Consider the following 12,439-nt stretch of genomic DNA (forward strand, 5'->3'; position numbering starts at 1 on the left):
GTTTTATGACACTCAATTAGCATTGGGTCTAACAACTTCTGTAATTTTGAAGTATGGATGAGCGTAAGCGATTTTTCGAGATCTGCAACAACTCTAATGTGATGTGAAATGAATACTACTGTAATTTATTGCATACATTCATAAGTGGAGGAAATGCTAGATTTCAATTCGAGGTCAGAGAAAATAAAGATAATAAGTTGATTTTTTTCAATTCAAGCTCATGGACCTCCTGAAATCTTTCCTTGTAGACCCCTAGTTAAGAACCCTGAACCAGGGGCTTGATTGGCTATCTGGGTTGGCTGCCTTGGTGGGGATTTTAAAGTTCATAAGATAACAAGAGGAAACTCAAGAGGGAATTGAAAGAGGAAGTAGGACATGGGTATCTTTGGGGGGGGGAGGGGGTGGCAGCTCTGAGGAGTCCCAGAGCTTTCTCTATTTTTTTTATCTTAATGTCACTTCTTTCTAGAGGTTTTCTTTAATTTTCCAAGGCTTAGTTAGTTGATCCTTCTCTGGACTCCCATTGTACTTTTATTTATATTATGCTATAGTACTTAACATACCACATTGCAATTGCTCTACATATGTGGCAGTCTCTTCTAATAGCTTATAATAGTCTTGTTACTGAGCAGGGGCTCATGCCTGATGTGCACAGAAGTCAATGCTGTGACACTGGGATTTTGAGAAAAGAGTTTTAATGCAGGCCAGCCAAGCATGGAGATAGGAATATAAAACCTCAAATCTGTCTTCTTGAGTCTGAAGAGTTTAGGATTTTTCTGGGATTAGACAAAAGGAGGTTGAGATAGTGATTTGACAGATAAAAAATTTATCATTTATGTTTTGGTTATGGTCAATAGGGAGTAAGTGGGGGCTCAGAAGCCCTAGAAAGCTGACAAAAGCCTGATGGGATCAGCATTAATTGGCAGTAAAAGAGGGCTGTAAATGAGGATAACAATTTGGTTACAGGTTACAACAGAGTTGTAAATTGCTTAGTTAACTAAGATAACAAGTAAAGGAATGGAAATAAGCTAAACAAATGGGCTATAATTGAATGAACAGGCTGTAATGGAAGGGTAAGCATAAAATAACACTACAAGTCAAAAATGAAAATAGCAACTATAGTTACAAGTGAGAGAAATAAGCTAAAATAGCTACAGTTACAAGTAAAACCTTTGCATTAAGTAGTTATAATCTTAAGAGCAAAAATAGTCTATACCCCATTAACCTTGAGGTCCATGGTCTCAGATTTACCAGAAACTGATCATTTAAGTTGGAATTGGCCAGTGTAATACTCCTCACAGAGTCATGTGCCATTGAACAGTACAGTTGTGGTAACCACATCTATGAGTTTTTATTTTTAACTTTTTATTCTGAAATACTTTCAAATGTACAGGACAATTACAAAAATCATATAAACTCCATACAGAGAACTCCAACATACCCCTATGTCCCAGATACCCAGATCCACCAATTTTAACATTTTGCCACATTTGCTGTATCATTCTTTCTATCCCTATTTCTATCTATCCATCCGTCTACATATCAATGTATTTTCTGTACACTTGCATGTAGATTGTATACCACATGCTCCTTGAACACTTAATACTGCCATGTACGTTTCCTAAGAACAAGGGTATTCACTTATTTAACCACCTTAAGTGCAGTTATCAATTTCAAGAAATTTAATATTGATATAAAGCTTATAGTCTATATTCCTATGTTTTCATATGTCCCAAAAATGTCCCTTTGAGCTTTATCTCCTCCTTTTCTAGATCCCATCCAGGATCATGTATTGCATTTAATTGTCATTGTCTCTTTGGTTGCTCTTTCTTTCTTTTTTTAAATTGGAGAACATACATACAACTTTCCCTTCTCTACCACCCCAAGCTTACCATTCAGTGGGATTAATCACATTCCTAATATTGCGGTACCCTCACCACCTTCCATTATTGAAATCTTTCCCATCTCCAGAAACAAGTCCTATATCCATTATGTATTAACTCCCCATTCCCTCTGACCCCCCTCCCTGGCAACCTGTACTCTTTCTCTATGAACTGGCATATTCTCCGTATTTTCTTTGTAGTTACCATGGGGCTTAAATTTAACATCTTAAATCTATAGTGATGTCTACTTTGATATGAGCTTAACTTCAATAGTATATACAAACTATGTTCCTATACATCTGTGTTCCCACCTGTATTTGTCAGCCAAAGGGGTGCTGATGCAAAATACCAGAAATTGGTTGGTTTTTATAAAGGGTATTTATTTGGGGTAGGAGCTTACAGACACCAGGCCATAAAGCACAAGTTACTTTCCTCACCAAAGTCTACTTTCACGTGTTGGAGCAAGATGGCTGCCGACGTCTGTGAGGGTTCACGTTTCCTGGGTTCCTCCCTTCCAGGGTCTTGCTTCTTTCTGGGTTCAGGGTTACTCTCTTTCCAGGGCTTTCTCTTTCCTCTGTGGGCTTACTTCCTGGGGCTCTAGCTTAAGGCTTCAGTATCAAACTCCAACATCAACACTCCAACATCAAAACCCCTCAACTCTGTCCTTTGCTGTGCCTTTTATCTGTGAGTCCCCACCCACCAAGGGGCGGGGACTCACAGTCCTGCTGGCACAAGAGGTTTACTTGATTAAATAATTGATTACTTAATCAAGTAAACCTCTGAATCCAATATAATCTCATATGCCCAGAGGAAAATGTCCGTTTACAAACATAATCCAATATTTCTTTTTGGAATTCATCAATAATATCAAACTACTACACCACCTTTATTAAGTTCTTATCACAAATTACATGTTTATATTTTATGAGTTTAAAACCATACTGATTTCTCATTTCATTTTATGCATTTGCGTTTTAGACCCTGTAGAAAGTAAAAAGTGGAGTTACAAACCAAAAATACAGTATTTATGTTTAGGTTACAAACAAAAATACAATATTTATGGCATTTATGTTTATCCTGGTCATTACTCTTACCAGAGATCTTCATGTGGTTTCAGTCTATTGCCTAGTGTCCTCTCAACCTCGGAACTCTCTTTGTACTCTCTTGTAGGGCCAGTCTATTAGTGATGAACTCCCTCAGCTTTTGTTTATCTGGGAATCTTTTAATCTTTCCCTCCTTTGGTATGGCTAGGCACTCAGGCCACCACTAGACAGACAGGGCCAGATATACATACTCCCAGTAGGCACAGGAGGGTGACTCTGCTCCCTCTGGAACCTGGACCAGGGATCTGCACTGGGAGCCCAGGTTGGCTCCATGCTGAGCCAGTGAGGGATGGAGGAGAATCCAGTCTCAGCACCAGGAGATCCTACAGTTTTTATTTTATCTTTTTCTTTATTAGAGCAGTTCTAAGTTCACAAAAACATCATGTAAGTACAGAGTTCCCATATATGCCTGTCACCCACACAGTTTTCCCTATTAACATTTTTCATTGGTATGGTACCTTTGTTACAAGTCATAAAACGATCTTATTATAATTATGTTATTAACTTCAGCCTACTGTTTATACTAGGGTTCACTCTGTGTTGTACTTTTTCATGGGTTTGTGTGTATGTGTATATGTGGTAACTTGTATACAACCAGAAATTTCCCTTTTTGAATCTGTAATTCAGTGATGTTATTTACATAAACAAAATTGTGACTGTATCATCATCTGTTGCCTAACTTTGCCATCAACCTCAAACAGAAACTCCATACCAATTAAACATTAACTTCCCATCCCCCACTCTGCCCCTGGTAAACTGTATTCCACATTCTGACATTATCAGTATACATATTCTGCAGTATTTGTCCTTTTTGTGTCTGCCTTATTTCACACAACATGTCTTCAAGGTTCATCCATGTGATAGCAAGCATCAAGATTTCATTCCTCCCCAAATATTATTCTATTATATGTATATAACACATTTTGTTAATCCATTCATCTGTTGATGGACACCTGGGTCACTTCCATCTTTTGGAAATTATAAATAATGTTGTTATGAACATCAGTATGCAAATGTTTTGAGTCCCTGCTTTCTATTTGTTGGGGGTAGATACCTAAAAGTGGGATTGGCAGGTCATATTGTAATTCTATACTTAACTTTCTGGGAACAGCCAAACTTTTTTCCACATTAGCTGCATCATTTCCATTTCCATTAATAGAATATGAGAGTTCTTGTTTCTCCACATTTCTTTAGTGGCTAGTGATGTAGAGCTTCTTTACATGTCCTTATTGACCATTTGTATATCTTTGGAGAAATGTCTTTTTTTTTTAAACATTCCCATCATTCCAAATAGGAATCCTTTTTTTTTTTAAGATTTATTTTTTATTTCTCTCCCCTACCCCTCCCCAACCCCCACAGTTGTCTGCTCTCTGTGTCCATTCGCTGTGTGTTCTTCTGTGTCCTCTTGTATTCTTGTCAGCGGCACGGGAATCTGTGTCTCTTTCTGTTGCGTCATCTTGCTGTGTCAGCTCTCCGTGTGGGCGGTGCCATTCCTGGGAAGACTGCACTTTCTTTCGCGCTGGGCGGCTCTCCTTATGGGGCACACTCCTTGCGTGTGGGGTTCCCCTACTCGGGGGGCACCCTTGTGTGGCACAGCACCCCTTGCGCACATCAGCACTGCACATGGGCCAGCTCCACATGGGTCAAGGAGGTCCAGAGTTTGAACCGTGGACCTCCCATGTGGTAGGTGGACGCCCTATCCATTGGGTCAAGTCCACTTCCTGGGAGAAATGTCTTTTAAGGTCTTTTTCCCATTGCTTAACTGAGTTATTGTCTTTTTGTTGATGAGCTGTACGATTTTTCTTTATATTCTGGATATTAAACCCTTATCAGATATGTGGTTCCTAAATATTTTCTCCCATTCTGTACATTGTCTTTTTACTTTCATGATGAAGTCCTTTGATGCGCAAGTTTTAATTTTGATGAAATCCCAATAATCTCTTTTTTCTTTACTTTCTTGTATTTTAGGCATAAAGTCTAAGAAAGCCCTAACACAATACCCTGAAGATGCTTTCCTATGTTTTCTTCTAGGAGTTTTAGAGTTTTAGTTCTTACATTTAGGTCTTTGATTCATTTTGAGTTAATTTTTGTATATACTCTTAGGTAGGGATCTCCCTTCATTCTTTTGCACATGGATATCCAGTTTTCCTAGCAACATTTGTTAAAGAGACTATTCTTTTCCCATTGAGTGAACTTGTTAAAATTAATTGGCCACAGGAGGAACTTGCAGATAAGATGGCAGAGTAGGGAGCTCTAGGTCTCAGTTCGTCCTCCCAGGGCAGCTAGTAAACAGCCAGAAACTGTCGGAAACAACTGCTTGGGGCTCTGGAGGCCAGAGTAACACTGTATACTATCCAGGGAAGAGCAGAAGCAAGTGATTTATAAACTGCAATGAAGATCTGTGAGTAGAACTCTCGATGTTGAGGAGGCTGGTGCCCAAACCCTCTGGCATGGCAGACCACCACAGGGAGGCACACCTTGACTGGAAATAAAAGTTCTCTTTCCCAAGAATTGTTGGAGAGGGGGTGAAATGGTTGGGCACTGATTGTAGCTTTTGATTAGCGAATTGGATAGCTGGGTCCCGGCTCCAATGGCAGATACAGTTTCAGTCTGTTCAGAATGGAAAGCACCCAGTAGCCTCTGTTTCAACCCCGCCCCCAACAGGGGTAGAAGTGAGGCTGATTTAGAGACACAGTGCCATCTTGGGACTGCAGAGAATAGCTTGCTGAAGGGTGACTCTTCCCCAAGAACAGGGTATGCCATGGCCAGATGTTATCTGTCTGTGACTTCTGATTAGCAAATTTGAATTGCTGGGTCCCAACTCTGAGGAGTTATAGCTTCAACCTGCTCAGAACAGAAAGCAGCCAGCAGCCTCTATTTCAACCCTGCCCCCAGCAGGAGTGGACGTGGGGCTAATTTAGAGACAGTGCTGTCCTGGGAGCACTGTAGGGCTGCAGGGAACCATTTGCTGAAGAGGGACCTATCCCCAAGAATGGGGCGCCGTAGCTGATCACTGACTCCGACTTTTGACTAGCAAATTCAGATAGCTGGGTCCTATCTCTGAGAATAGTTAGTTTCAACCAGCTCAGAACAGAAAGCAACTGTGCCCCTAGTAGGTGTGGAAGCGGGGCTGAATTAGGGAAACAGTGCCTCCTTGGGGTGGCTCGTCCCAAAGAAAAAGATGGGGGCACAGCCCAGCAGTTTTTGGCTTTTGATTAGAGAATTCAGGATACTGGGTCTGGTAGCAGAGCAACAGTTTGAACACACCCAGCAACAGTTTCAACCTGCCTGGGCCAAAAGCTGCTGGCAGGCTCAACCAGAGGCAGAGTTGGCTGAGAATTAAAGGGACAGTACTGCCTTAGGACTGGGGAACTCTTGTCTGAAGAGTGCCACCTGCTGGGCAGACCCAAAAGCACAGATTAAGGGAGCAGAGAAGTCTGACATTCTTCTGGGTCTCTTTCCTAGGGCACTTTGGAACCGATGTACATCCCCTTTATGAGTCCCTGTCTCTTTTTAAAATTTTATCCCCCCCCCCCCCCTTACGGCTTGCTTGCTGTCTGCTCTCTGTGTCCACTCGCAGCGCGTTCTTCTGTGCTTTTACTTGTCTCCCCTTTTTGTTGTGTCACCTTGCTGAGTCGGCTCTCCACAGCGCTTGCTGGCCAGGCGGCACTTTTGGCACGTGGACGAGCCTGCCTTCTCAAGGAGGCCCCAGGACATGAACCCAGGCCCTCCCGTATGGTAGATGGGAACCCAACTGATTGAGCCACAGCCTCTTCCCTCTGGCTCTATTTTTACAGGGAAAACCTGACATGGAAAAGTCCTCTCCAGGGTGACTCTCCCCAGAATTGCCCTTCAGGCAAAAACAGCTAGGAGTGTTAAAAATCTATAGAAGCAAATAAAAAAACAAACAGAACAGTTCCATATTCCTGGAGGAGGAACAGTGGAAAGGAAACTTTCTCCTGGGGATGAAACAATTGCACAAATAGTACAATCTCAAAAATTGTGCCATATATCCAAGGCAAGAATCAAATGAATAAGAGCCATAAAAATCTGATCAGTTAAACGTGAGTTTTCTAAAGGTCTAGAATAAGTTGAACCAAGTGTCGAGGAAGAACTAGTTACAAATTTTAGGAATGGATAGCTCAGGGACCAAATCCCAAAGATAACACTATGAAATATTAAAATGAACACCAGGGTGCAAAAAAGATTGCAAGACAAAGAAACCAGAAATGATGGCTCATCCAAAAGAACTAGTTAAAAGTCCAGAAATCATCAACAAAGAAGACCAGACTTTCAACATAGCAGACAGAGATCCTCAATATACTTAAGGAGATAAAGGAAAATACAGAAAAAGAACTAAAGGATATCAGGAAAGCAATGAATAAATGATATGTGAATCTCAATTAAAAAAACTTGTACATGGAAAATAACAAAACACTGCTGAAAGAAATTAAAGAAGACCTGAGTAAATGGATGGACATTTCATGTTCATGAAAGACTAAATATCATTAAGATGTCAGTATACCCAAAGCAATTTACAGATTTAACACAATTCCAGTAAAAATTCCAACAGCCTTTTTTGCAGAAATAGAAAAGCCAATCATTGCGTTTATATAAAAGGTAAGGGGGCCCCAAATATCCAAAACTATCTTGAAAAAGAACAGATTTGGAGGATTCACACTTCCTGATTTTAAGACTTATTAAAAAGCTACACTAATCAAAACGGCATGATACAGGCACAAGAACAGATATACAGACCAATGGAATTGAATTGAGAGTTCAAAAATAAATCCTCACATCTATGGCCAATTGATTTCTTGTTAATATCACCTTGTGGCCAATTAACTTTGTGTGTGTATGTGTTTGTTGCTTTTTTAAAAAAATAAAATCAACTTCCGAAAGCTATAAGAATATTCAAGGAATTCCTGTAGATGCTTTTCCCAGATTCACCAATTGTATACATTTTATGGAATCATTTGAGAAAAAATTAAGAGACGTGTTGTCCTTTAACTCTAAACACATGGTGTATATATTTCAAGGACATCCTTCATACAGTCTAGTTTTCTTATGGCTGAACTTATTCCTCCCATTTTCTGATAGTGTTAGATCATTCAATACCCTAAATAAAGCTGATGTTTAAAGGGAGACAGCTGGATTGGTTTTCAGTTTGGTGCCATGCTGGTGGCCTGGCTTTAGAGCCATTTGGGGCTGCCCGAATCTACTTCTTACTGGTCAGCTGGTCTATTCCTATCCTGGCAGGACTTTTTTTTTTTAAAGATTTATTTTTTAAATTTATTTCTCTCCCCTCCCCCCCCCCATTTGTCTGCTCTCTGTGTCCATTCACTGTGTGCTCTTCTGTGACCACTTCTATCCTTATCTGCGGCATCAGGAATCTGTGTCTCTTTTTGTTGCATCATCTTGTTGTGTCAGCTCTCCCTGTGTGCGGCGCCATTCCTGGGCAGGCTGCACTTTCTTTCGCACTGGGCAGCTCTCCTTACGAGGTGCACTCCTTGCGCGTGGGGCTCCCCTACGCGGGGGACACCCTTGCGTGGCACGGCACTCCTTGCGCGCATCAGCACTGCACATGGGCCAGCTACACATGGGTCAAGGAGGCCCGGGGTTTGAACCGCGGACCTCCCATGTGGTAGATGGACGCCCTATCCACTGGGCCAAGTCCACTTCCCTGAATAAAGTTTTAAAAACTAAAAAAAAAAAAAAAAGACAGTGAAACTGTTCCATATGATACTGTTCTATAGGATACATATTATACATTTGTTAAAGCCTATAAAACTGTACAACACAAAGTATAAATCATAATGTGAATTATGGGCTTTGTTTAGTAGCAATGCTTCCTCTTCAATTTTCTGGAAAAATTTGAGGAGGGTTGGTATTAATTCTTGGAATAATTGGTAGAATTCACCTGTGAAACCATTTGGTCCTGGACTTTTCTTTGTTGGGAGGTTTTTGATGACTGATTCAATCTCTTTACTTGAAATTGGTCTATTGAGGTCTTCTAGTTCTTCTCAAGTCAGTGTAGGTTGTTCTTGTGTTTCTAAGAATTTGTCCATTTCATCTAAGTTGTCTTATTCAATGGCATACAGTTGTTCATAGTATCCTCTTTTTAAAAATACATTTTTAAATTATGTTTAAAAGATACATAGATTACATAAAATGTTACATAAAAAATATAGGGGATTCCCATATGCCCCACTCTCCACACCTCCCACTTTTCCCACATTAACTACTTCTTTCATTAGTGTAGTACATTCATTGCAATTGATGAACGCATTTTGGAGCATTGCCACACAGCATAGATTAAACTCTTATAGTCCTTTTCATTTGAGTGGGGTTAGTAGTAATGTCCCTCTTTTCATTTCTGATTTATCTTTTCAAAGAACCAACTTTTGGTTTTGTTGATTCTCTGTTGTTTTTGCTCTCTCTTTCAAAAACCTCCACTGTAATCTTTGTTATCTCCTGCCTTCTGCTTGCTTTGGGTTTAGTTTGCTCTCATTTATTTATCTATATTTTATTTTTGTGGTCATTTATTTTATCTTATAGGAAAGTTTTTGTGCTTTAGTGCTGAGAAATCACATACATTCACATTCATTACATTCATACATGTTACACATTTCTCCCCCTTTTTTTCAAAGATTTAGTTTATTTCTTTCTCTCCCCTCCCCCCGCCCAGTTGTCTGCTCTCTGTGTCCACTCACTGTGTGTTCTTCTGTGTCTGCTTGCACCCTTGGCAGCACCAGGAAACTGCGTCTCTTTTTTGTTGTGTCATCTTGCTGCATTAGCTCTCTGTGTGTGCAGCACCACTCCTGGGTGGGCCGCGCTTTTTTTCATGCAAGGCGGCTCCTTGCAGGGTGCACTCCTTATGCATGGGGCACCCCACGTGGGGACGCCCCTGAGTGGCTTGGCACTCCTTCCGTTTGGCAGCTCTGCACGTGGGCCAGCTCACCACATGGGTCAGGAGGCCCTGGGTATTGAACCCTGGACCCTCCCATATGGTAGGTGGACACTATCAGTTGAGCCATGTCCGCTTCCCTACACATTTCCCCCTTGACAGCTATCCATCTTTGTAGACAGAATAGTAAATTTTGATAAAGATCACTTACATATACTCTGGCTATGAGATAAAGTTATGTTTAAATTTGCAACAGGAACTTAACAATACAAAGTATTAGCCTATTTTCAGTTTTCAAATTTATCTATATATTAGGCAGTATAATCTTAAAGAATCTTTTTTCTCTCTTATATTTTCAAAGTGCTTTAAAAAGTCATTTTATTTTTTCTTTGCATTTTTGGGAGATGGGTAAAATTATCTTCTTGTTGCACATGAAGAAACTAAGGCACAATGAGCACTGGTAACTTGTTTTGGTTTACACAGAAAATCCATGATAAAAGCAGGATTAAAATTCAGATTTAGTGGCTAAAATGGGGCTCTTTTTCTAGTTCTTACAGTTTTAGGTCTTTCTTCTTTTTTATATCCCAACAGCATTTTTTTGTTTTTGTTTTTGTTTTTGTTTGGAGGCACTGGGAATTGAACTGAATCCAGGACCTTGTATATGTGAAGCAGGCAAGCAGGCGCCCAACCACTGAGCTCCACCTGTTCCACTCTTTCTTCTTCTTCTTTTTTTTTTTTTTTGGTACCGGGGACCAGAGATTGAACCCAGGACCTTGTATGTGGGAAGCTGGCACACAACCACTGCGCCACATCACCTTCTCTGAGTCGTTTTTTTTCATTTGTTTTGCTTGTTGTTTTTGTTTTCTCAGGAGGTGCTGGGAGCCGAACCTGGGACCTCCCATATGGGAGGCGGGCACTCAACTGCTTGAGCCACATCCACTCCCCCTTTCTTCTTTTTTAATGTAAGCATTTAGAACTATGAATTTCCCTCTCAGCACTGCCTTCACTGCGTCCCATGAGTTTTGGTATGTTATATTTTCATTTTCATTCACCTCAAGATAGTTCTTAATTTTGCTTTTGATTCCCTCTTTAACCCATTGGTTGTTAAGTGTATGTCCTTTAATTTCCATACATTTGTGAATTTTCCATTTCTTCCTCAGTTATTGATTCCTAGCTTCATTCTATTGTAGTTGGAGAATATATATTATATTATTTCAATATTTTTTGATTTACTGAAACTTGTTTTGCAACCCAACATATGGACTATCCGGGAGAATGATCCATGTGCACTCAAAGAATGTGTGCTGTTTGTTTTGGGGGCAGTGTTCTATATATGTTTGTTAGGCCTATTTGGTTTAGTGTATCATTCAAGTCCTGTACTTATTAATCTTCTCACTAGATGTTCTATCCATTATTGAGAGGGGTATGTTTAAGTATCCTACTGTTAATGTAGAACCATCAATTTCACCCTTCAAATCTGTCAGTATTTACTTCATATATTTTGGGGCTTTGCTGTTAGGTGTATATATACACTCATACCTTGGTACTTGACTGTTCTGAAACTCATTGATTTTGGTACTTGATGCATTCTGATATGAAAATTTTGTCCTGGTACTCGTTGTTTGTTTGATACTTGATGCACAAGCTAGAACTTGTTAGTGTCAGTTGCCTGTGACTCGCTACCCTTTCCAGCTGAAACAAAGGGTCATGCGTTAGTTACGCGGTAGCTCTTACTCTGTGCACATCCCATTGTGGTCTTATCTTAGCTTCTGTGGTCATTTTGTGTATTTTTGCGGGATTTTTTTCTCATCATGGGTCCTAAGAAAATGATCAGTGATAGTGCAAAGAATTCTGAAAAGAATTAAATATGGTTTTGTTAGAGAAGTTGTGAACTTACAAAACAATCATGTACATGTGTAGAATTCCCATACAACACCCTTCACCAACATACTACATTGTTGTGGAACATTTTTTACAGATTATGAGATAATATCATCATACTATTACCACTCACTGTCTCAACCCATTGCCTTCTTGCCTCCATGGTTTCTGATGAGAAATCATCACTCAATCTAATTGGGACTCCCTTGTACATAACATGTTGCTTTCCCCTTGGCAGCTTTCCTGGGAGTCTCCTCCCCACATGTGGAGTCTCCTCGCCACATGTTGAGTACCCATTTCAGTGGCTCCCTCAAACTTTAGCCAGTCTGGGAGCTCCAAACTCTGTCCTCTGATTCAAGCCAGTAAGTCTGGGTTTCTGCTTGAGTTCTAGCTGCATTGTGCCATGCAGACTGGGGAATACTATCAAGTGAAAAGCCATATGAAGGGGAATCTTACCAAGTGTAGTTCCTTTCTTTCAAGGATTGATTTCACACCAATTCATTCCTGTTTTGCCTTCCAATGCCTTTAAAGAGTTGACTTTCTCCCCCTTGACAGTACTTCTGTATGATTTATAAATGTAAACATATTGTGGGATGGTCAGAAAATATTCTGATGGTATAAGGAATCAATTATTTTGAAGACCACTATTTACAGAAAAATAAGGAAAA

The 12,439-nt window shown here is 40.2% G+C and overlaps 1 protein-coding gene and 1 pseudogene across 6 annotated transcripts in view; one reads left to right on the forward strand and one right to left on the reverse strand.

Moving 5' to 3' along the window:
- The window catches only part of LOC101424284 (glutamine synthetase-like), a 416,428-nt pseudogene that overhangs the window by 24,386 nt on the left and 379,603 nt on the right, over positions 1 to 12,439 (reverse strand).
- The window catches only part of ZNF157 (zinc finger protein 157), a 37,503-nt gene that overhangs the window by 14,169 nt on the left and 10,895 nt on the right, over positions 1 to 12,439 (forward strand). Inside the window, exon 4 of one of the 6 annotated variants that reach the window (XM_071213224.1) lies at positions 10,760 to 10,852. The exons of the other annotated variants lie outside the window; for them this stretch is intronic. The gene's annotated coding sequence lies outside the window, so the exon portion shown is untranslated. The remainder of the gene's footprint in view (positions 1 to 10,759; positions 10,853 to 12,439) is intronic. 6 annotated transcript variants of the gene reach the window in all.

Source organism: Dasypus novemcinctus, chromosome X (genome assembly GCF_030445035.2).
Source record: "Dasypus novemcinctus isolate mDasNov1 chromosome X, mDasNov1.1.hap2, whole genome shotgun sequence".
In the NCBI taxonomy this organism is placed as follows: Eukaryota; Metazoa; Chordata; class Mammalia; order Cingulata; family Dasypodidae; genus Dasypus; species Dasypus novemcinctus.